At 38.0% G+C, this 27350-nt stretch overlaps 1 protein-coding gene and 1 pseudogene across 2 annotated transcripts in view; both read left to right on the top strand.

Annotated features, from left to right (window-relative positions):
- LOC139480089 (plasminogen receptor (KT)-like) overlaps nt 1-27350 on the top strand; it is a 133202-nt gene that overhangs the window by 88155 nt on the left and 17697 nt on the right. The window lies entirely within an intron of this gene.
- Nucleotides 21048-22055, top strand: LOC139478302 (uncharacterized; annotated as a pseudogene).

The following is a 27350-nucleotide window of genomic DNA, read 5'->3' on the forward strand; positions in this document are numbered from 1 at the left end:
AACTCATCCTCGGATATCTTATAATCAGCTAATGCTGTTGAAATATGGTCCTCAATGCTGTTCACTTTGTTTCAGTGAGTATCCGAATATTATGTTTTAATGCTTTCCTTTGCAACTTACGAGAAATAAATTTTATCGCTATTCCTGCCAACCCTGAGATTCCGGCCGCTATTTCCACACCAAGTATGATAGGTGCAGTGATTATAGTTGATAATAAACCAACACCGGCTACACTGAGTCCCATGCTAGCCGTCACAAGCGCGGTGTCAACTCCGTTGAGGGCATTCACGGCTCTGCGATACTTTATATACAATCCAAGTCTAAACTCCCTCTCCTTCTCTATTCGATGTTTTATGTCGCTTATTTGATGTAATCGAAATCCATCAACAGTATCCATCTTTTCAGATGCCTCATCGTGCGCTGGATATAAACTCATAGTGTATATTATTATATCATATAATAGTCTTTAATTGGTCTTGCTTAAATGTTTTGAGAGTATACATCAACCTTATTAAATGTATATTATACGGCATAAATATCTTAGTAAGAGAAATGCTGTCACTTTTAATAATTTGGACCCCCTAAAGGGTTGCAATGGGTAATGCTCCCATATAAATTATACTACAGCGTTGACGTTGGTGTTTCTTAAGCCATTTAATTGATAGACCTGGTAATATTTCGAAGGCATCTTCTGGTGCATCTCCAAACAAGACTTCATAATAAGCGTAGAAAGATCAGGTATTGCGCTCAATTTATCTTTAATATCATTGAATTCAGTAACCAAATTTAAACTAACATTTTTTACTGCCGGACGACTCAATAACATATGACCTGGGTTTTCTGTCAGGGGAGAGACTAACACACTTTTTCGTTTGGATGGGATATAAGCCCCGAGTACGATCCCACTATTTTTTATCTTAGTTAAATTATGTGCCACTCGATGTTTGCTGCGATCATAGTCCATTTATTATCATCGTTGCGAGTAAGATTATATGAAGTGTTTTTATTGAGTCTACTAATGTCGACATCGCTTAAATCTCCTAGATTACCTGTGAATGTAACTTAATTCCACTTGTATACATTATCTTGTAAGCGTAAAGCGTATAACTTGCCATTGGTGCCGGTTTTACAAAATCCTTCTGTGTCTCCGAGATCGGAAAGCGCAATTGTATTTCTTTGTCTGAGTAATTATCTGAAATAATACTCCGCTTTAATTATCCCCCGCCACGAAGTGGAAGGGGGATATAGGAATGGGTGCCGTCCGTCCGTCACATTTCGTTTCCGGAGCAGATCTTGAAAACCGTACCATATTTCTTCACCAAACTTGGCACATAGATTGATCTAGTGGTAAACTGGTGCCTTTTGATAGTTTGGGTTTTTAAAAATATTATTTTTCGAGTTTCCATGGCAACGACCTTGATTTAGACTGAAAATGGTGGTAGTTCTCGTTTCCAGAGCAGATCTTGAAAACCGTACCATTTTTCCTCACCAAATTTGGCACATAGATAGATCTAGTGGTGAACTGGTGCCTTTTGATAGTTTGGGATTTTAAAAAAAGTTATTTTTCGAGTTTCCATGGCAACGACGTTGATTTAGACTGAAAATGGCTGTAGTCCTCGTTTCCGGAGCAGATCTTGAAAACCGTACCATTTTTCTTCACCATATTTTGCACATTGATAGGTCTAGTGGTGAACTGGTGCCTTTGGATAGTTTTGGATTTTTTTAAAAAGTTATTTTTCGAGTTTCCATGGCAACGACTTTGATTTAAACTGAAAATGGAGGTAGTCCTTGTTTCCGGAGCAGATCTTGAAAAACATACTATATTTCTTTACAAAAAGGCCCAGTGAACATAGTTCACTAGTTCACAGGAGCTAATGCATTGCACACACCCGACATGTCATATTGGCGGGGGATGTGAGTATTTCATGCTTGTCTTTTATATTGTAATGTTGAGAAAGATTCCGTTCTACTGCTATTATATTTTTCATCTTTGACTGGAATAGGTCTCAACAGAGTAGAAGGACTTTCGACTTGAATATTATCCGTCATGCTTATCTGATCAAGATGGATGCACAACTCTTTATAGGGAACTAAATCGGGTAAATTAATTCCATGCACTGTTTGGTTGGGTTGTATTGCTACTCTTTCTTCTCCTCCTCTTACAAATCCAAGTGTATCTGATAAGTTCCAAAAAATAATTACTGCCCTTTCTCCAGCGCTTATAATCAGTATCCCATTCGTCTCGTTTTGTGTGAGACTAATTCTATTAGGCTTAAAAATTTCATCATTGAAGGAGCATCCTGATACTCATCAGGTATAACAATGAGATTGGAGGTCACACTATCATATAGTCGTATATCATTATCACCTCTCGCAGCACTTATATTGGTCCACCGCGGGTAATATGTTACATTGCATAGAGCGACTTCAAGTTGACCAGCTGAGTTATCGATAGTATGAAGCAGTTGAATAGACTGACCATTTGTTATTCCTGGGAGTGTGACATGCATATCAAATATACAATGATACTATATCATAACTTAAATATGAAATCAACTAAGTCTGTTTTATCATTTCACGTTTACTATCAGATTAGACGTATACTTAAAGAAATTAGTGCCCCATTACCACAGGATCGAGCATGGAATTCCACAAATAATCTGTACAATAGGTGGGCATTCGAACGTATTTGTCAGGAATTTAATATTTCTATGAGTAAAGATTGGCGTCTGAGTGGAGTTAACCATGGTCTAGGTATTCCATACGCTGGTGCACACTCTGTTAAAGAAGTCAGTGATGATTTACTGAAAAGAGGTCGGCTTCTTCTGAGCTTTGCTCTCTCAAGTAACAAGTGGAGAGACGGTTGTATGAACTTTAAGGGTGGTGTTGCTTTCACCGTCCAAAAGGTTGAGCAACCACCTGGAAATGCTTGGAATGAATTTCTTAATGATAAAACAGAAAATAAATTTACTAGCCCAGGAGTTGTAAGAGTTAATGAATCAATAAGAACTTATGTATAGGCAAATCTTGGTGCACAATCGCAAACACGAACGGGAATCATCGGTTCTGGGACGGTGCTCGATGCACAAAAACAGTCTGTCGCAAACGTGGAGGATGCTATTAATTCACCAGTTGATATACCATCTTCTATAAAACGTTATCAAGATCTATTACAGCATGCTTAATCCAAAGTAGACTATGTTTATGCGCCGGGACTATACATGTCTCCTAGTAATATGGAACTTAAGATCGGCCAAGTGATCGGTTATAATAATAAAATTGTTATTGCTACCGACCAACAAAAACCAGGTATAAATTCAGATATTAACACAGAATTAATAATGCAAACAAACACAGGAATAAAACAAAACGGGAATAGTCAAGCCACAGTCACCACATGTTTCACAACCATCTACTTACCCACAACCACAGGTGCCATCCCATATTGCAGCTAAAAATCAACAACATATCGATGAAAAAACAGCACTTATAGTAGGCGGAGTCGCGGCTGGTTTACTCATGATTTGGTTAAATAGTTCTTAGCGGATACGTACAACAGCCCTGCAGTGCCCACAAGTTTTGACTAAGCCAAGTGGTGGTCTTAGCGAATAAATTCAAGAGCCAGGAAACAATACTCCCGCGTCTTTCCCAGCGAGCTTTCCCAGTGCTTCTCCTAATGCTTTTAAATGCTTTTTTATCCACTCTTTTACACCATTTTTGTCACTAGGGGGTGTGCCACCTCCTGTACCACCTCTACCACCGGTTAATGCGAGAGTCAAAGTCGATATAATAAATCCCAATGTGGTTAAAATACTGGCAATGGTTATTCCCTGTTCTCTGAACAATGTTTTAATTTTATCGGCCAGTGTAGTGTCATCGTTGAGGACTTGATCAATAGTTTCTTGAATTCAACTCATATGTGAACGAAGTGCCTTTCTATTACTGGAAGCCGCTTCGAGGCGGGCCGATCTTTCGTCTTCTAAGTTACGCAATCTTTCTGCAACGCAGCGTCTACTGAATTCATCACCTGCCTGTTCAAGTTTGATTTTCTCAGCTATATGCTTGTCAAGTACGGATAGCTTGGCTATATTATTAATGAGTTCACCCTACATTGTTTGCATTGCCTTGTCAAGGCCTCATAATTCCCTAATACTGAATTCCCAGGATGGTACCTGTAACGTGGAATTATCGTAGTATGTATCCAAGATTTCTCCGAGTCTGTCCGAGGCCAGCTTCGAGCTTTCTTCCAAATTATCTTTATCTATGTTACCGAGTTCAGTACACACAGTCCGAAGAACCATAGTAGTCTTCGCAGAAAGTTTTTCTCGTGAGTAGTCTACAAAACATAATTCATTACGAACAATGTTGATGCCATGTTTACTAGCTATCGTAGACAAGGCTAGGGGCTTACAAGTACGAGAATTCATAAGGTCAATATCCAGAAGGGCCGCGCAGCCGTAATATTCCTTTAATGTCTATTGTAAACTTTGAATAGTCATGACCAAGGAGTTTCTTTTAAGGCATCGTAATAATCATTTACGCCTGATTTCAAAAGATAATCGTTAAGATTCAAAAAGCTGGTTTCATTAGAACCCTCTTCATTTGTACTCTGGTTATCAAAGCTATCTAGATTGAAATCATCCATTTATATATATTAACATAAGTAAACATTATTTGAATATAACAATGTCTTCGCAATACGGACGCAAGTTAAACCCACAACGTAGACTTAGGGATCCATTAGGGGTCAAAGCAATTCGCCAGTCTGTAACTATAACTAATTACCCGAGTACCATTGATCAGAATCAAACGCTTCTGGTTCGCTTTCCCAATCTAGGTCCTCATGATGTGTTGGTTCCGGGAACTGTCCGACTAGCATTTACAATTAGTTTAAATTCTACAGATGCTAACAGAGAGCTCGGTCAGAACATAGGTCGTGCGATTTTTAAGAAAATCGCGATTAAAATTAGTGGTAATGAGGTTTTGAGTATTGATGAAAGCGATGTATATTTCTGTTGCATGGATCTCTGGAGAACGGATAAAGAGTGGGAAAAACTTACAGTACCAGGGTATTTGTAATCGGAACACATTGGGACTGCATGTGGGTGCTGATAATGGTGATAATACCATTGTAAAAGATCTCGCTGTTGCCGGCACATTAGGTAACCGATTCTATATTCCATTCGACTTTGAATTACTAGATAGTCTCATGCCCTTCTATCAAGCATCCCTAGGTGATAGGTTAGAATACAAACTCACTTTTAATGACTACGGTAGAGTAATCAGAGCTGCTGAAGATGCTAGCTATTCCATTGACAATATCTCACTGGAGTATGATATGGTAACAGATCCCGAATTAGCCAGATAAATTCGTAACCAGTATACCATAAGTTTAGCTGCGACACCAAAAGATTACAAGGAACAAAAAAGATATGATTTGGAATATCAATTTCAACATCCCCACGAGATTGTTGAAGCATTTAAAAGAAATACCGAGAAGTTCTACAATCCCAAGATTACCAAAGTAGAATTGACTATCGAGGGCGTGCCTAATCGACTATATAGTCAAGGAATGCTAGCGTATCAACAATGGGATGAGATTAAAAAACTATCTTTTCTTAGGCGAAGCCCAGAAGTTAACGCGGTCGTGAAAGATTTGTCTCTCGGGGATGTATCCATGGGTGAATACCTCGCCACGAAGTATGTGCTATGGCTCGACATGCGAAGCACGGACAATGACCAACTACATGGTAGTGGGCGGAGAATAGAAAATTCCAGCGAGGGTGTTACTATGCAGAAAATGAAACTCCGGGAATCCAATGGTAAATTAAATATATATTTGTATGTTATTATGGACGCGCAACTTAATATACAGAATGGAAGATTCGTGCAAGCGATCTATTAATAATCTTTTACCTAAAGAACCGCACTGCGCTATCATTTGCAGGCCAACAGGTTGTCGAAAAACAGCTTTTATTCTAGATATTTTAGAAAGTCATTATCGGGATGTTTTCATCCATATTATTATTCTGTGCCCGACTATAAGCGTTAATAAAACATACCTATCGAGAGATTGGGTAATGAATGATCGGGGGGATCACAGAGTTGATCCGGGCGATCGCTTGCAAGACTGTTTACGAGTATGTCACGAAAAATATAAAGGAGAATCAACCCTTTTCATAATAGACGACTGCAGCGCGAGTAAAGAACTTACCAAAAAGAAAGATATGCTTTCATATTTAGCATTCTCTCGTCGGCATATGGAACATAGCGTTTGGGTACTTACTCAAAAATACAACTCTGTCCTGAAAGATCTCAGAGAGCAGACCAAATGGGTGGCACTATTTCATTGCAAAGACCGAGATTCATTCGAGGAATGTTTACATGAAAATGATGTTATTTATACCAAGCTTGAACGAGATAAAGTCAGAAAACTGTTAAGGCATCTGCAAACTGCAGAAACGAAGCATTGTAAACTAGTATTAAAAAACGATCAACCAGCTGCTTATACAATTGCTTAGCAAAAAATAGCAAAAATATAGCAAAAATAGCATCTGCTAAGCAAAATTATAGCAACTGCTAAGCAAAAAATATAGCAAATTATGGCAAAAATACGATAAATTGAACATTAGTGGTTATCATGTAATAACGTGGTTTGAAATCCTCATTCTTTCGCAACATTATTTCGAGTTGTATTGGATATGCAATATTTTGTTATGTTAGACTTAAATATCTCCTTCGGTATAACATTATGGAATGCGATGAACTTATCGAACAAATGCTCAAGGAACCAGATCAACATGCAGAAGAACATACAGATAAACATAGAGAAAGACTCGCTGTTTTGGTAGCCGGTGGAAAATGTTCCCATTATTTTGGGGGAAATTATACCATCGAAAAAATTGATAACATGACCGACGAAAAAATTACAAAATTGTACGCGCGTTACGAGTCTAGACTGGGAGCTACCATGACTAAACAATAGGGTCAGCTATGTTACAACTATACACAGTCGTAGCTAGTGCGTTTCTTCCTATCCCAGCAGAACATCTCATGTATTTATGCGAATCTCTCGAGAAAGACCCATTCATCGAACACGCTATAAGCGCAGTAAGCTGTGAGTTTTTTCATAGATATGGAATGTTCTTAGCTCCACTCACTACAGCTTTAATAACGGCTAGGTATTGTCAATTTAAACATACATGCTCACTTATTAATAATTGAGATGGAAATACAACAAGTGAACGAGGAAACACAAACACAAGCGATTGTGGAAACACAACAAACACAAGCTATTGTGGAAACACCACAAGACAGAGTGACTAAGAACCCTCGAAAAGTCACAGCTGGTACGAAGGGTGCGCTAGCGAGGAAGGCATAGGCCTACATTACTGAACATAGCCTGATTAAAACTTGGGCTCCCTATGTGCTAGGGGATGTTGCTATTGCGGTGGTATGGTTGTTTTATAAGACGGGAGAAGAGAAAACGTCACCATCACAATCACAACAACAAGTTCAATTAGAGTTAAGCCCTCATGTAATGTTACAAAAGCATGACTATTCCAGTTACAGATAGTAAAATGTTGGTAAACGCAACGTATCATTCAGCGGTGGTCAGAGGCGTGGCCATTGGCTATGCCCGTATAGCTAAAATGATTACTAAAGCCACACCACCAAAACTAGATTTTAATTGTAGGATTAGCAATGGCAACAAAGGATATGCTCATCAAACAAGGGCTTATCCCGGAAGACATAATGAAGTAATTAAACATTTGAATATTTTATAAACATAGTATTATTAAACACAGTTCAAAACATCAAGGCATCAATTGCCATGATGGTCGGTGGAGCTATTGTTAATGCTCTAGCTTTTTCGGGGAGTAATTATTTATTTTCTACTCTGAGGGAATCAAACGCTAAAGAAGTTGAAGAGGAGCGTAAACGACAGAATAAAGCATTAGAACAACTTGAAGCAGCCCAGTCACAATGGGCCAGGCGCAGAATGGAGAGATTAGATTTTATTAATGATGAACTGCGTAAAGAGGGGCATTCAATTCAAACTTTTAAGGATGTTGAATCTGCCATGCACGAATACTTCCTCGTTTATGGAAAGACACTTGACCCAATGCTGAGGCCAACACTCTCTCAGTTTTATACACCATCAGAGGCTCAGAAGGACCGTGAGATAGCATTTATAGTGTTTGGGTTGTCTGCACTTGCTATTTATAGCTACACAATTATGCATAAGCCATGACCTTTCAACATACCATGTCAGACTGAGTTATATCAGCTAGCTATGTCGTGCTGACTGACCAAGCTATAAATAGATCTGGCTGTTTGAGAGACTCGATATGTGATTTTCATTTATACAGATGATATGATAGGTGTATAATCATGAATCTGTGCAGATATACACTCATGGTGAAGCCAATTCAATGTCAGAAACCATGCGTTGGTGTATATTGCGGTACTCACCCTTTATACATCAGACAAGGAAATGTGGGATAGGTATCAGTTGTCGTTATTGTTTATGTAAGAAACACGGCGCTGATAGGGTTAGGAAGCAGATTATTTACGCTAGGAAGAGAGATTACATCAACGAGAGGAATAGGTTGGGGAGAATAAGATATATGGAAATATAACCATTTAGACAAATGTCTTATTTTGTATATATACCACAATGGTTTTCGTCAGAGAGTTGAAAGCTTTGGCAAAACAACGTGGTCTACGTGGATATTCTCGAATGAGAAAAGCTGAATTGATCGATCTACTCAGTTTGGAATACAACAAATCCCAGACTGTTAGAGAACTCAAAGCTTGAGTGAAAAAAAGTGGGCTGAGAGATTATTCTCGAAGGAGAAAAGCTGAATTGATCGCTTTACTAGATAAAAATCAACCAGATTATGTCGATTAAAAAACAACCAGATGATGTTGATAAAAATCAACCAGTTGATGAGTTAAAATTTGTACCCACAGACGGTGTGGGTAAATATCTAAGAGGTTGGAAGATTGATATTAATTCCAACATGGATGTTAATGATGTTAAGCCCATCGTATCGAGCAAAATTATCGAGGAGTTAGATGATTTAAATAGTATAAAATACCAGCTGACGGTTAAAATGTCATTGAGTAAAAATGACACCGAATATACTGAACCTTATTTCCGAGGCAAGCAAGAAGTTATAACAGAATCTGATACTATAAACGCATCATTAGATACATCAATTCAGAGGATACAAGAAACTTTAGAACGCTGGACTAATAGAGGTTCGGGTTGGGGTGTGGATAAAATTGATAGTTTATATTTAGATATTGCAAATTATATGCCTTTCAAAGGTGGATTTTATATAGATTTACCCCCGTATTATAAGAAGAAAAAAGCCATAATTAATGTAAAAAATAAAGGCGATGACTGTTTCAGAATTAGGATAAGATCTGCATTGTTCCCCGTAGACAAAAATCCAGATAGACCTTCTAGCTATTCCCAAAATGATGGACTCAACTTTGATGGTATAGACGAACCTACACCAATCTCACAAATTGATAAGGTGGAAAAGCAAAATAATCTGGCTATAAATGCTTTCGAGATTCTTCTGAAGGAATTGTTGTACACAGGATAAGCTCCACTATGGAACATATTCCCAGAATCAATTCATTTCTAATCGAAAAAGATGGTAAATATCATTATACATGGATAAAGAGTTTAAGCAGACTATTATACGATCAAACAACCCATAAAGAAAAGAAATATTTCTGCGAAAGATGTCTGCATGGGTACAGCAGACAGGATCTATTAGAAGCGCATAAAGAAGACTGTAGAGGTGTTGGACAGACTGCTATCAGGATTGATATGCCTAAAGAGGGAGAAAATATACTAAGATTTGAACATTATTGTAATCAAATGCCAGTATGCCGACTTCGAAGCACTTATCAAACCTATAGAAAATACCCAACACAATACTGATAGTAGTTTTAAGTACAAAACTCAAGAACATATTCACTGTGGATTTGGATATATAGTTGTAAGGTATGATGGGAAAACAAACCCACCCATGATTTATAGAGGCCCCGATGCAGCGGGAAAGTTCCTAGAATACCTACAAAAAGAAGAGAGAATAAGCAGGGTAAAGTTATCGCATAAGAAACCCATGACGAGGGGTGATTTGTGATTGTCACGTCAGAGGTAATTATCGGGGAGCCACGCATAACGAGAGTAACTCGAAACTAAAAATGAATTCTCAAAGAATACCCATCACCGTTGTGTTTCACAACCTTAGAGGATATGATTCACATCTCATCATGTAAGCTATCTCAAAGACCGATGGCGGTTTAACGTGTATTCCTAATAATATGGAAACATACATATCATTCTCGTTGACTAAAACTATACATTATATGGACAAGGATGGGAAAGCCAGAATAAAGCAAAGTAAGGGGCTTAGATTCATATACTCTGTACAGTTTCTGTTATCTTCCCTGTACAATTTAGCTAATGCGAACAATCCCAATGACTTTGCAATAACAAATCAATATACCGATCGGTTAACACGTCATTTGTTGTGGAGAATATATTCTTGTGTATATCCTTACGGATATATGGATGATTGGTCTAGATCCGACGAAACTAAACTAACTGAATCTAAAATAATCGATGCCGATTATGAACACGCTCTGACGGTCTGGGATAAATTAGGTTGTTAGAATTTAGGTGATTATCACGATCTGTACTTAAAAACTGATGTACTGTTACTCGCCGATATATTCGAGATATTTAGAAAGACATGTTTAAAACAATACGGCTTGGACCCGGCATGGTACTATTCCAGTCCTGGACTATCGTGGGATGCATTGTTGAAGAAGACCTGTGTAGAACTAAAACTACTCACAGATTACGAAATGCACTTGTTTATTGAGAAAGGATTAAGAGGGGGTATATCAATGGTAGCGAAAAGGTATTCTAAGGCTAATAATAAATTAGTGGAAGGATATGATCAGAGTAAACCCGACATGCATATATTATATATCGACGCCAACAATTTGTACGGATGGGCTATGAGTTAACCTTTACCCATGAGTAGTTTTAAGTGGGCCGATGTGAATGATATCGAAGTCAATGATATCCCCTCAGATTCCGATAAAGGGTACATACTAGAAGTTGACTTGGAATATCCAAATTCGTTGCATAAAGACCATAACAGTTATCCACTAGCTCCAGAAAGATTAATGGTTAATAAAGATTGGATGTCGGAATATCAACACTCCTTGATGGGTAATACTCGGTTAGCTAACATAGAAAAACTTGTACCAAATTTGATGGATAAGACAAAATATATAGTTCACTACAGAAATCTCCAGTTATATCTATCGTTAGCTATGAAACTAAAGAAAATACATAGAGTTCTAAAGTTTGATCAAAGCCCGTGGATAAAGCCCTATATAAGTATTATGGTATGTTCGGATGAACAAAACCTTCCAAATGGCGTGCTGGTTTTCTTGGGGGAATTAGTCAGCAAAGAGCTGGAGTCACAGGAGACTAATCACAATTTTATTTACAAGAACAATTAACAATTTACAATATCTTAGAAAAAAGCTGAGGGTGCCACAGAGAGTCTGGGCTGTGGGAGAGAGGTCTGCTTGGTATGAGAGTCAAACCCCTTCTGCCTTAACATTTGGTTTCTGTATGTATTTAACAAAAATTAGAACAATAAAATGGAATATGATTGAATGATACACGATGGGCTGTGCCTTATGGTTAATGAATGGCTAGACAGAGGGGAATACTTAATCCTGTTAATCCTGTTGGACTGGCACTAATCTTGTTGACATATTTACTGGGTGCTTTGAAAGAGATTATGGTGTCATTATAGACAAGCTTGTATTGGGTCTAATCCTTAATGCACTATAGACGAGCTTGTATGGGGGCTAATCCTTAATGAGTCTAAATTGAAATAATCGCTGAATGTTATTCTAATATAGGTGATGACAGATTTATTTAAATAAAATAGTTCAAGGTAATCTATAAGACTATGTAGACATATCTTTTGGTTGGGAGATGGGATCTTGATACCTTAGGCTAGTATTTATCTAAAAGCTTCAAATCTATTAAACTATGTAGACATAACTCTTGTCTTATTGAATAGTATGTCTAGGAGATGCGCTCCCATTACCTTAGGCTAGCATCTATCTAAAAAGTTACAACTGAAACTACTGATATTTATATACCGTATGCATTTTACCTGTGTATTAAGTATTACTTGCTAAACTATAATTATATTAAATGATGTATAAATATTACCCCATGATAACTCATAAAAGCACTTGATGTGGATCTAATTATTATAGGAAAACTTAGTATAAATGTCATATCATGATATAAGGCTGAACACAGATTTAAGAAAGATAGCTACCAGCGATTTTGAAAAGAATCTATATAAGCTCATGAATAACTCAGTATTTGGTTAAACTATGGAGAATCTAAGGAAGTGTGTTGATGTTAAATTAGTCAGGTCTAATGAGGAAGAAAGACTCAGGAAATGTATAGCCAGTCCGGCTTTTAACAGAAGCAAGATATTTGATAGCGACTTAGCCACACTACATATGCAGAAGAGTAATATAAAATTCCACAGGCCTGGTATGAGTATTCCTGACTTCTCAAAACACTTAATGTATGACTTTTATTACAACAAACTTAAGAAGCAATACGGTGATAGATGCGAGGTGTTATATACCGACACAGATTCTTTGTTGATGGAAATACAAACCGAGGATGTGTATATGTATGTATGATACGAGCGATTACCCAAAAGATAATCCACTGCACAGCGTAGTAAATAAAAAGGTGTTAGGTACGATGAAGGATGAATGTGCTGGGATTCCTATAGCGGAGTATGTCGGATTAAGACTTAAGATGTATTCTATAAAGAAGTCTGATAATGGAGAGATAAGAAAAGCTAAGGGTGTTAAGTAGTAACCGAGGTAGTGCTTTATCGAAGAGCCCAATACCGAGGGATCACTGTATATGGTAAAAAAGCATATGAAACAGGAACAGTATAAAGAAGCATTATTCAACGGTAGAACATTAAAACACGAGATGAACTCTTTAAGAAGTTACAATCATAGGATATATGGATTAAGAATGAACAAGACATCATTATCCCCCTTAGATACAAAGAGATGGATTGATAAGGATGGTGTAACTACCTATGCTTATGGTTATTTAGGGCGGTAATACTGTATCGTTGGGAACTATGAGCAACTCTTCTCGTACAAATGCCCTACCCGGTCCATTTTTAAGATATATAATAAAGAATAGGCTCTCCTTCTTTCATAACCAATCGACTTATGTTATATATCTTAAGGGACCAAATGGGATCGGTTGCGTGACGTAGGCCTCCTTCGAGTTCACCGGGCTGGAATAAATATCTTACGCTTACTCTATCCAGAAGTTTTTGTTCTTTGCCTCTCCTCGGTGTTGAAGATTCGGAAGTAACAGATTTCATTTTAATCGCATCGGATGGTTTCTTCTCGATAAATCTTGTTACTTCATTATTCAACAGATGTATACAACAGCTGATAATCATGTAACCCATTCGGTTGATCTCAATTGTTATGATTTCATTTCGATCCCAAACCGATAGCCAAACAAACGTTCCGCTAATGTCCGGTTAAATCTTCTTTCAACAATAGCTTGACTACGGTGGGCCTCTTTTTCACCACGCCTGATTTCGGCATCGTGCTTTGTTAACAGTTTAGTTACCAATCTCATAAACTCGCGACCAGGATCTACTTGAAATAGCTTAGCCATTTTAGTGGTCCACATTTATATATGTGGCTCAGTGCATTACCTACTTCTGTTGAATCTTTCGAGGTTAATGGCTCAGCCTCTTTGTATCGACTAGCCACATCCACTACGGTTAATGCGTATTTATAGGTTTTACGTCTTACCTTATCATGGGGACGAAACAAGAGGTCAGCCTCATGAACTTCATTCGTTATAAAATTATCAAACTTCTTCCTCGGTATATAACGTGGTGCTGGTAAGTATATTTGCCACATCGCTTGTTTCTTTAACCAATCCTTGGCCACACCTTAGCCGCAGTGGCTAATTTATTTGTATTGCTCCTATACCTTTCCAATATCCTCTTGGGCTATAGTAAATTTTATTCATTATTAATTAAGGCGAGACCAATTTAATTGCTAGGATTACGGATCCGCCGACACCATTTTTCGCCAAATCGAAAAAAAAAAAATGAAATTCTATCATTTTTAAAAAAAATATTCTACCCGACATCCGACATCGATCGATAAGCCTTGATGTGAGAGAATACATGTTAGGGGAAGTAACTCTAGTTTTTAACTAAAATTCCTTACGTCAAAATAATATATATTTTTATGGACCTAGATCTACCTGTGATGTCATTCATTTATTAAATCTGTCACATTTCACAATGTCTGAAATACGTATTCCATTTCAATTTATCATTTTTAATCGATACATTAAAAAATTATTCACTATCTCCCGCGATGTTATTGAAAATAAAATTCTCTGACACAAATTTCGACAACGGGTCAACATCGAACATGTCAAAGAGCAAAATAAAGAGGTTCTAAACAAATCTTTAAATATATTATACAAAGTAATAAATAAAATCAACAAAAATATGTCTAAAAGTAATCAGACTTACATCTAAGTTATTATTTCCATCTTTTCGTGCGATCGCTTGTAATGTAAGTCAAATGACATTTCAGCTTTCGTCGCCTTGAATTCTCGGCTCGGACATGATGTTTAATGCAAAAATATATGTGTGAAAAATCTTTGTCACAGCTCGTAACCTAGCACGATACATTCACAAAGTTTTATATTTTTAATATATATCGTGATTTCCGGCTTAAAACGTTCAGAATAACACGATTTTACAAAAATCTTTCGCCAACTTCTGAAATGTATCAAACACGAGCTTGGTACCACAGCTGTAATTTGATTGGCTGCATTAGGTCATGTGCTCAAAATTGACCAATCACGAAACTTGTAGCAGATTTCGGCAAGAAAGCGTCATTAGAAACCAATTTTAATCCAATGATATTGCTCTGTTATAACTATGAAAAAAAACAGGCGATGTTACGAGCGTGTAGATGAAGGAATAAGCTTTCTAGCGATGTGTCATATGCCATTCTTCGACGAATGTGTTATTCATACGAAGCCTCGAAGACGGCGGTATTTCTTCATGTTACTGAGTGGACAGCCGCTGTTATGGGGAAATGAAAATAAAACAGAAATAGGCAAGTGCATTTTATGAAATCTTATATTTGCCGAAAATCATCAAGTTTTCACTTCCTTGGTCCTAAATCTGGAAGTTAACAACGTATTAGCTTACATTTTTTATTTACAACGAACTTGATTAAGTTGTAAATGCATTATTTTAAAAAATATGAAAAACATAACTTTCATATTCATAAACCATAGGATCAGACCTTTCAAATGGTGTATAACATGTAGTAGCAAATATATTTTACAAGCAGATATTTTCTTTGATAAATGTTGGCTTCATCTATCACACAAGCGTCTTTGGGAACTCGGTGTTAATGCCATTTTATTATCTGGTGTCTTTCGACAATGTCAGCAAAGTATTTCAGCGTAAGCGTTCTGAAGGGTAGTGCGTGCTTATCAAAGCAAATCATGGAAAGTCCACTGGATGACACAGTTGGTGATTTGGCGACGAAAGCCGTATCGTCAATCACCGATAGAGATGGACTTTCTATTCAAGAGGTGCATGCAACAGAATCTAAGGCTGGTTCCTACGGGAATATTGTCGAACTTACAACACCTATGCAAGTTTACGCAGACTTTGGACTAAATTATGTGGCAGTGGTGGCAAAATCGAGAATAAACAGGGCTATTTAATTTAAGTGCATTCCACATGTTAGCATAACATTTCAGCCATGAGTGTTACCTGATCATTTAACACGATAAAGTTATACTGGACAGAGTATTTCAAGTACCAAATGTATATTTGTTTTGAAGCCAAGTGTTGTTTGAATTTCAGTGTATTTCACATTGTTTTTATATTTTTAAAATACAATAAAACTTTTAATAAGTTAAAAGCTTGTTATTGAAGTCTACCTGCTTGTGGAAAACTGCCAAAAGATACCTGTAAACCCTGGTCATCAGTAAGGAGTGTCATTAGATAAAGGGACTATAGTGCATTGCTTGCAACATGCGTGGTGGGTAATTCTGAAATACTTTTTTAGCTTCTGTGGCACAAGTGAGGGATTTTTTTTTTTTTAATATTTCCTCCTATCTGCATTCCCGCCTCCTAAAATCCGTAATACCTGCGAAAAAAAATTCTCTCTAGTATTTTTTTTTTTTTACATTCCCGCCTCCATTCAGCCACTTTACCCCAAAAAATCCATAATCCTAGCAATTAAATTCGTCTGGCCTAATATTGATGTTTCTTTTAATACGATATCATGACGATCGTTAAATTGCATCATCATTTTGACATAAACAATTCCCTCTGTAGTGGTGGTATAGGTATATAAACCTGGCTTTAGTGGAAGTGGTCTAGAACCCCCATCATCTACACTACTTGTCCTCCTTCCCAGGGTCCTTCGAAAGATCAGATCGACCCAGACCTCGCTCTGACTTTGATAGTGCCTTGTTGAATTTTGTTTGTTCATATTGTAGTGAATTGAAAAAACAGAATCTCATTAAGTCTTAGGAAGAGAAAGGCACTTAGGCACTTGGGCCACTTTATGGCATCAGAAAATATTATTAATTTAAAACACACAAAAGGCCCCTTCTCTGGAAAAAATAACTCAGTAAGTATCTCTTAGATCTCTTAGATAACTAACCTCAGTCGTTTTTTGAGAAAACTTGTCCCATTGCAGACACTATGCACCAAGTAAAATAACATGGATCAAGGGCAGTAACTCTGTAAAAGTATAATTTATGGCACCCATTTTCGAACTCAGTCTTGACAAGTATCTCTTAGATAAGCATGCAAACTTTCATTTTCATGCACCTTCACTAGTTTCTGAGAATTTTATGAAACTGGCGGAAGAGATTTTTAAAAAAAAAAACAACCATATTATCTCTGCACTCTCAAAGATGTTTCTTAGACCAACACAACACAATTTTTTTCAACTTTCTGTTGAATGACAAAAGAATAACAGGAAAAAAATTAACATCATTAGAAAATATGATGGGGGGGACTTATAATGCTGAATCTTAAATGATGCGTTGAAGCTCTCTAGCCTTAAAAGATATTTACAGAATAACCGACAAATTCACACCAACTTGCCATTTCAAGACATCTTTTAGCTTTGGGCTAATATAGCAAAATACACAAACTAATCCTTTTTCTGTTATTTCTCTATGGGGAAAATACTTTAAGAAACACAATCTTAAGGGATACTATAACTGTAGTACATGGTTGATACATAATTAAAAATTGGTTTAATCTAGGAATTCTTTTTTTATGTGCTATCTGTCATTATAATGGATTTCTTTCTTTTGAAGAACTTTAAAGAAGATTTAACATTAAAGTAACAATACTAGATTTTCAACATATTTAAAATGATATACTGAGACAATGGAGAGAAATAAATAATGATCAAGATTATATGTTAAAAAATAGTATCAACATGGTTTATTTGAATCAACTAACATCGTTTTGGTGTGATGTTGATTAATGTTTATTTGCATATTCCTATATGCAAGGGGTTCAAAGTAGGAAGTGATAACATGGAGTCAATGGCTTGTAGTATATATAAGTTTGCTTGATAGATATATACATACAAGGAGCACCTAGCCCAACCCGCCAGGCTGAGCGTAAGACCTAGTGTCTCAGATTTTCATCTCAGGACCAAGGCGTATATAGCCCAGGCCACCTGACATGGATTAAGTAATAAATATAAACAACAGTAATTAATCAGTGACAGTCAATGTACAATACAACTGGGATGAACAATTTGTATAAGATATAAGTAACGACAATTATTGATTCGAGACATATACATGTCATAGCTGCAGGTTAATTAGCTTTTAGAAATAAATGTTCATCCAGACAATGGTTGTCCCAATTCAGTTGCAATGACACTTCTCTTTTGTACAAAAGGATCTCAGATTTTTTCTGATACATTCATCAGCTCTGTTGCCAGATATATTCAGGGTTAGTTGCCAAGAATTATCTCTGTTTCATTTTACGGACGCTTTATCTCTCAATCTTACTCCTGGTTGTCTGACCAGCAGTATCTTGTGCACATACCTGGGATGTGACTTGGACACTTTCAAATGCCACTTTTTGTCACGCTATTGCCGAGGGAAGACATTCTTTCTCCCTTGACTCATCAATTCATGTTGATGTCATTTATACATCTTTTTACAGGTATGTACCCTTCCTTATCTATCTGCTTTCTTTATGGAAATCTAGTCAATAGAATAGGTAACACGATTTTAGAAACTTAATCATAAATGTAATAAATTGTGAATATCATTCTCTGTAAAAAGACATCGTGTTGCACAAGATTACTAATTCAAATACTAAGTTAAAGCACCATCCTGTAAGAAAGATTGTGAGTGAAAGATCTGCTTAAGTTCCATTTGTTAATCATGTATATATATATTTTATAATTACATAAAAGATCATAACAATATTACTTTTTAATGTTGTGACATCACACCTAAGGTGTGCTGCAAAAGACATTTATTGCTACATTTAAAGTATACTAAGTTACAGCGTTTGAATATTATTTTGTGCCATTCTTTCCAGTGTAATTGTATTTCGACTTTTGTTACGTTATTGCCAAGGGAAGACATTATTTCTCCCTCGACTTATCAATTCATGCTGATGTCATTTATATCTTTTTACAGGTAATAAATCCTTTTATAACCCATCTTCACCACCTCAGTTCCCTCAATAACATCATTGGCAGAACCCATGAGAAAATGGCACCCGATTAGGGACTGAGGTAGAGCCACAACATCATAAACAATATCATCACAACATCAACTTCATCATCGAAGTCATTATCGTCTACGTGATCATCGTTATCAATCATAACATCCATATCACCTGAATCACCTTCACAGACTTTTATAGTACCGTATTTGACGTAATAAGCACCCCGCTCTAATAAGCGCCCACGGTGATATTTGCTAATATATTGGCTAGGGAACAATCCCAATTAACACCCCTTCCAATTGATCAATGTACACAAGACTTATTTATTCACGTATAATACGCACTCGTGTGTTATATGCACCTTTAATTATGGGCAATTAAATTCTTGATAAATATATCTGTCGTACTTAAACATTTCAGGCTGTCAGCATAAACCACGAAATTTATCTTTCAACTCTGTGTTTTTTTCACCAAAATAATATTCTAATAAGAGCCCCAATTTCTAATTTTGAGAGCGCCCTGGGCGCTTATTATGTCCAATACGGTATATACTTGGACATTTTAATGATTTTATGATCATAAATCTATATTGTCAAGCTGTGATAATTTATATTCAGACTGTAATATTCCAGGACAACTGTGATAGACATTATATGCAGACAAGTGTGCATTGTAATATCTCCACCTGTACTTGTGTTGTACACTTCTCATGGCGATAGACTCCGAACACTTCCGGAAATTTTTACATTACTGATTGCGTATTACACTCCTGATTTCACGCTGAAAATGTGTATGCTGTGGAAATATATTCTTACAGAAGATACTTCAAGTGTTTATTATGTGATGATAAGAATATTGACTAACACTGCAGTTTTTTTATTATTAGTTAGTTGATACTTCGTTAAGAATTGACTTTCACTTTGTGTGAGTTCATTGGAGTATGAAGGCTCATACTCCAATGAACACAACTCTTATAATAAAATTTTTTCACAATTTCTTACCTCAAAGGATGTAGGCCAAGATCTAAACACAATTTTATTTAGTACGTGTGACTTCATGTTTACACTGACAGCCATACAACAAGAAGCTATATTGCAGCGTAAAATAGTTCCTTAAAAAGAGAGGTGACATGAGCATATGGATGCACAACTTGCTCTTCAGAAACATTTTATGCAGCACATGTGTTCAAATCATATCCTCATTAGATGAGAAAGTTCTGTAAAGAACTACCTCAGTAAGTCAGTCACAATGACAGTGCGTCGTAATATATTTACATCAAGTACAAGACATCAAAATGGCCTACACGATAAACGTGACGGGAGAGATTTCCGAAGTTGTTAATGAATATGTGGCAGTTAGTCATCAACTGGCCGATCATTGAAAGGTGAATAATGATGCGTCAAACAGACACTAAGGTAAATTCATAGATTGCTAGAGACGGTCAGTTTCAGCCTAGACACGGATCGAGTGAATACTATGATAGTTGAGATGTGCATTTCTTCGTTTGTTCATTAGGATAGGCCTAAAATCATGTAGGTTTCAAACTGTGTTTTCTTTTAAGTACTGGTGACACAATTACTGACTTTGTAATTGGTATTACCTCCCTTTGCTATACACTGTAGACTGCTTTTCATTTGCTCTCCTCAGTCATCTGCTTTACAATGTTTTGCTGTGAACTGATGTTCGGTTTACATGGTATCCTTAGTGGATCTGGCGATACTGGTTGACTGTTTGTATTTGGTTGGTTTGCTCTTCCTGAGTTGGCTGTAGGTCTTGTGTTTACACAAATTTGGGGTCAACTGCAGTATTTGGGTTTTCACTTCGTGGGTTTCCGTAAGGAATCCGCTGCCTTCGGCAGCTTTGCTTATATATAAGCGCGCCGAAACCCGTTAGGAGGCATTTTTGTGCAAAAAGGACCCCAAAAATGAGCAGGACGTGAAAAGTATGGTCGAAAACTCCGCCCCTAAGGGGGACGAGAGTTTTACGATAGAAAGTAAAGACGTATTCTCGTGGTGTCGACTTCGTGTTGTTTGTGGGCGGGACGTAAATGACGTAAGACATCACGTGTCTGATCATGTGACATTCCTTATATGGACTCGTAGTAGGCCACTACGCTCGTAGTACATTGCACGGCTGGTAAGTCTTCTATTTTTGTCACTTTGCTCAATTACTTTTCAAGAATGTCTGACAGTAGGATTGTGTATGATGATTTGTATGAATTGTGCAGGGATAAGGGGAGACTTTTGGACTGGTTAGAGGATGTAGGCGTGATAGGACAGTTTGGAGGGCCTTGCTGTAAGTGTGAGAATGGTGAGATGAACAGGAGGAGGGACAGCAGTAGGAGTGAGGGGCATGTGTGGAGGTGTAGTAATAAGAGTTGTCATCACAAGATTTCTGTGAAGCGTTCTTCCTGGTTTTATAATTCTAATTTGTCCATTCCTGACATTTTGAAAATTACATTTTATTGGGTTTACAAGTCTAGAGAAGATTTTGTTTAAGTTCAGTTGAAACTTGGTTCTGATCACACTTTGGTTGATTGGTACAATTTTTGTAGAGAGGTTTGTTTGGAAATTTTGGAAGGAGAGAATGAGGCTATTGGGGGACCTGGGGTAGAAGTAGAAATTGATGAATCTAAATTTGGGAAAAGAAAGTTTCACAGGGGGAGGAGAGTGGATGGTGTTTGGGTGTTTGGTGGGATTGAAAAGAATTCTAGCAAGATGTTCATCACTGCTGTTGAGAAAAGAAATTGCGAAACATTGATCCCAATTATTAAAAGATTTATTAAACCGGGATCAATCATTCATTCGGACTGATGGAAAGCTTATGACTGTTTGGAATCTTTGGAGGGATGGGGTACATACATAAAAAAGTTAACCACAGTGTAGAATTTGTAAATTCAGAAACAGGTACGGAACGAATAAAGGACTGTATGATAGTTATTTTGTTGAGTACATTTTCAGAAAAAAATATTTAAGTTGTTCAGTTGATCCTTTTATTCTGTTTCTTAAGTTCATCAGCCGTGTTTATAGTCCAGTGCGGGCACCCGATATCAGAGAAAAAGAAAACGTAAATGAATTGGATGGTTCGGCAGAACTGTTTGACGAAGAGGAAGAATCCAATGCTTTCGACGCGTCAGCGGATCTCTTTGATTGAGTGAGTAATGGAACATTCTATGAATATTCATAATATGCATTCATGAATGAACTTACCGTTGTGCAATTTATTTGAGCAAATCCGAACCAATTTACGTCCGGTGGGGTACAAAAAATGGCGGCCTATTTTCCTCTCGCTTCGACCGTAAATAACGAAGTGCGCATGCGTGGAATGTTTTTCATTCGAAAACTTCCGTAAACATGTAAAAACGTTCGTTCCGAAGTGGGGACCCAAATACTGCAGTCTACCCCAAATTTGTATTATTTTTGTTCTTTATATTGGCTTCAGTTGGTGAGGCACTTCACCTGTTATTCCTGTTATTCCTTGATTACCCCTGAGGATAATTGGAACATGGGTGATTGTGCTTCTGTTGTTTTGGCAATAGATAGTCCTGTATCCGTACTTCATTGTCAACATTGCTTCCTGAGGTGAGAAATGGAATGATTCTCTACATTCACCAGGTGAGAGGGCTACAGTTGACACAATCGTGAGGAAACTGATAGGAATATATGGCACTGTGGATAATCCGGAATCACCAATGCAAGGTTTCTACATGACTTGTCAACAGGAATCTGAATCAGTTGCATCATGGGGAATTAGATTGGAAATCCTACTACAGAGAGCTACAGAGAGCCACAGATAGAGGAGGCTACATGGATACTACATCGAGAGACACTATTCTGAGAAATAAATTCTGGAGTGGATTATTTTGTGAAACATTAAAGAATGCTACCTGACCTGGAATTTACACAGGACACGATTTCGAAGATCTTCTGCCAAACACAAGAGAAATTGAATGTGAGATGCAAGGAGAGCCACATCTAAGGATGAGATCCAAGGTCCAGCAGCAACGGTATGTCATGGATAGGGTACCCCACAACAGATACAGATAATACTCTCAAGATATCTCAGCAGCTATCAGACGTTATAAAGAGACTGGTCAAGCTGGAACTAGCGCAGCCAAAGCAACAGCCCCAGACAGACAAACTTCTGAAGCAGATCGTGGATAGTCTTTCAGTCTTAGAAGCCCAGAAGGACCCTTCTACAGATACAGGTATCCCAGTTAGAGGCCGAGGTCGTGTTAGACCTGGATGTGGGAGTCGTGGTGGTGGATCTTTAAACTAGAATGGCCTACTGCTGAAGGGCCAGTAGAGTGAGTGAGTGAGTGAGTATGGTTTTACGCCGCATTTAGCAATATTCCAGCAATATCACAGCGGGGGACACCAGAAATGGGCTTCGAACATTGTACCCATGTCAGGAATCGAACCCGGGTCTTCGGCGTGACGAGCCAACGCTTTTACCACTAGGCTACCCGGGCCCCAAGGGCCCCAAGGGCCAGTAGAGGCCAAAGGAAGAGATAGCCCTAACCCAACAGATCTACAAGACAGAATGATCAGAGATGCTAATGAAACTCAAGTAGTCATCGCTGGTGTTAAATGTTCTGCACTTTTAGATACAGGATCCCAGATTACAACTGACAGTCAAGCCTTTTACAACTCTACATTAATCAGAGATTGAATGTCGGTCCCTAAGTGAGTTTGAACTTCAAATAACTGGAGCTGGAGACACTGACATACCTTACGCTGGATACATTGATGTCAATCTATCTACATTCCTTGCTATGATGTCGAATTTCAGATTCCCATACTAATAACAAAGGATACAAAATACAACAAGAACATCCCTGCAGTGATTGGCATCAATGTTCTCAAGAGATTGAAATTTAGAAATCAGGAAACAGAAAGGGATTACCCAAGGAATGGACTACGGCTCTGGATTCAATTAGTTAATGTGGCATTCTAGGAACAGTCATGTCTACAAATAGTAAACCTATCATTATTCAGCCAAATCAGATGGTCACCCTCAGTGGAGTTATTCGTCATAGCCCAGGGAGTTACACTTCTGTTACAGAACATCTTGAGGTTGAATATGACATTCATACAGGTTTGTCTGTTTGTCCTCGCCTAGTTGAAGTTGGAAAACATGGTAAGTTATCCAGAATACAAGTAACACAGCGTATAACTGGAATACTGTTAAAAGCAGCGTTAAACCCAACTCACTCACTCAGAATACCAGTTCGATGCTGCAAACTGTCTGCAAGAGTCATCACCACTCGTCCAAAGACTAGACTCTGTCAACTCCACCAAGTTCGTGTCATTACACAAGTGCCCCTGGATGTATCTGCTAAAAAGACTAATCATGTGTCAGATACTTCTTTTCAGAACTGCAAGTCAAGGATTGATCTCTCAGACAGCCATCTTGATGATCCATAGAAGCAAGTAGTCTCTGACATGCTACAGCGTTTGGATTGCATCATGTCTTCAGGTTTCAAAGACTTACATTGTTGCAACACTGTGAAGCATGGAATCAGGTTGACTGATGATACTCCTTTCAAGCAGCCACATCGAAGAATCCCTCCTGGATTATTTGAAGAAGTAAGGGAATACTTACATGAGATAATTGCGTGTGGAGCAGTTAGAGAATATCACAGTTCCTACTCATCTTATGTGGTCTTAGTCCGCAAACAGGATAACAGTCTTGTCTTGACATGAGATTGTTGAATTCAAGAACAGTTCGGGATTCATACTCAATTCCAAGAATTGATGAAACCATAGATTGTCTGTCTGGACAAGTATGTTTATCTGTATGGTTCTCCAAGTTGGACTTATGCTCTGGATACTGGCATGTTGAGCTTGAGGAAAAGGATAAGGAGAAAACTGCATTTACAGTTGGACAAACCATTAGGTTTTTATGAATGTAATAGAATGCAATTCGGTCTAACCAACGCTCCAACAACATTTCAAAGGTTCATGGAAAGACTGGAAGCAGTATTTCAATGACGCAGAGATTACGGACTCAAACTAAAACCATCTAAATGTCAGCTTTTCAAAGAAAGGGTGAAGTATCTTGGTCACATAGTAACTGTGAATGGAATCGAGACTGATCCAGAGAAGATTCGTGTTCTGAAGACCTGGCAAGTACCACAGAATACAGAAGATGTTCGCAAATTCCTAGGATTTACTGGGTACTAGAGGCGATTTGTGAAGGATTTTGCCAAGATCGCTAAGCCACTCAATAATTTGCTCATAGAACAGTCTAAGAAGAAGAGCAGGCAACCTACAAAAGAGAACAACAATTGGATCTGGTCAGAAGAACAAACAACATTTGATACTCTCCTCAATCATTGCCGATACTAGCCTATTCTGATTATTCCCTGCCTTTTGAGGTACACACTGATGCAAGCGTAGCTGGACTTGAAGCAGTTCTTTATCAGAAGCAACAAGGACGTTTGAGGGTTGTAGCCTATGCCAGTAGAGTAAGAAGAATTACCCAGCACACAAACTGGAATTCCTGGCACTCAAGTGGGCAGTGAATATCTCTATGGAAAAACAAATTTGACATGTACTCAACAACAAAAGTTCCTGTGACACCAATATTTTAGTGTATTTTTTAAACAAGTAAAGTTTGGTTTTCAATATTGTAGTACATGTATGGAATCAAGTCACAAAAACGCAACTGCAACAGAAAAGCATGCATTCCAGGCAAAAGTTGACTTTTATGCAAGCCCCATGCATTTCACTACCCAAGAATGGGTATAAAAACATGTGAGTTAACGGGATTCCAGATGCATTGTTCAGCATCGAGCTGACAACAACCACTCAGAAAAACAATAAAATTCTGCAATTATTCAACATTACAAAATGCCAAGCCTGTCCAAAAATGAGTGTCTGCGAGCCATTGGTATGCTTGAAGCAGGATCAAGTCAACGTGATGTTGCAAGACAATTTAACGTCCATGAAACATCATTTGGTATTTATGGTAAGGTTGGCAACAGACGAATGCAGTCAGAGACCATCCTCGGAGTGGCAGGCCACGAGTAACCAATAATCAACAAGACAACTGGATTCGAACAGCACACCCATGAAATTGATTCCAGCCACCAACAGTGACTGCAAGAAGCATCCCTGGTCTTCGACGAATATCTTCACAAACCGTACGTCGTCGCCTCAGATGATTGTTGCCAGAAGACCCGTCAGACGTCCCATTTTGACAGGAAACCACCGTCAAGCACGTCTACAGTGGTGCAGACGGCGTCTATGCTGGATGGCCATGCAGTGGGGACAAATTCTATTCATTGACGAGTCTTGTTTTCACCTCCGCCACAGCGATGGACGGATTCGAGTGTACCAACGTCGGGGTGAACGTTACGTCAATCATTGTGTCATGGAAGGAGATTGGTTCTGGGGTAGCAGCATTATGGTATGGGGTGGGATTACAGTGATGGACGGATTCGAGTGTACGAAAGTTGAGGTGAACGTTACGTCAATCATTGTGTCATGGAAGGAGATTGGTTCTGGGGTAGCAGCATTATGATATGGGGTGGGATTACAGCAAGACAGAGGACCCGTTTGATAGTGGTAGAGAGAAATCTCAATGGACAATGCTACCGCGACAAGATCATCGGCCCATTTGTTCTTCCGTTTTTGTTGAACGGATTCTTGTTGAGTGATTCTCTTCAACAAAACACCATGAATGTCATCCCCTGGCTGGCGCGCTCCCCTGATCTCTCACCAATCGAGCACACGTGGGATGAGATGAATCGGCGCCTTCAATGTCAACCAAGTGTTCCACGGACACTCCAGGAACTTTGAAACATGCTCCAGCAGATATGGACAGATATCCCACAGGACTTTGTGCAACACCTGGTCCATTCCATGAGACGAAGATGTGTTGCTTGCTTCGCAACCATTGATGGACACACACGCTGATGATTTGTAAATTGACATTTTTACAGAAGCCTTTTAGGGCCATTTGTTTTTTTTGGGTTTTTTTTATACTATCTTGAAATTTCAACTTAGTGTCTTGAAATTTCAAGACAGTATCGAAAAAAAAAAATATGTCCCTAAAAGGCTTCCGAACATTTTGGCATGTTCATAACTTTGCATTAAATCTTATTCAATGTCACAGGAACTTTTGTTGTTCAGTATATGTCCTCACAACTGGTTCACGCCTACAATGCCACAAAGCATGAGAGTACAGGATACTCACCTTTCTTCCTTATGTTTGGTCGACATCCACGCTTGCCTGTTGATACTTGGAATGAAAATTGGTGATGACCTCACTACCACGACTGAATATATTAACAAATTGATAAAGAAATTAAACTTTGCTGATGAAAGTGCATCACGGGAAGCACATAGAGCTGGTCGACGTCATAAGAAAAGAAATGACGCCAAACTGTGTGCCTCAACTCTCCAACCTGGTGACCGAGTCCTTGATTGTCTTGTAGGACTT

Source organism: Haliotis cracherodii, unplaced genomic scaffold (genome assembly GCF_022045235.1).
Source record: "Haliotis cracherodii isolate W230 unplaced genomic scaffold, xgHalCrac1.p SCAF_4, whole genome shotgun sequence".
Lineage (NCBI taxonomy): Eukaryota > Metazoa > Mollusca > Gastropoda > Lepetellida > Haliotidae > Haliotis > Haliotis cracherodii.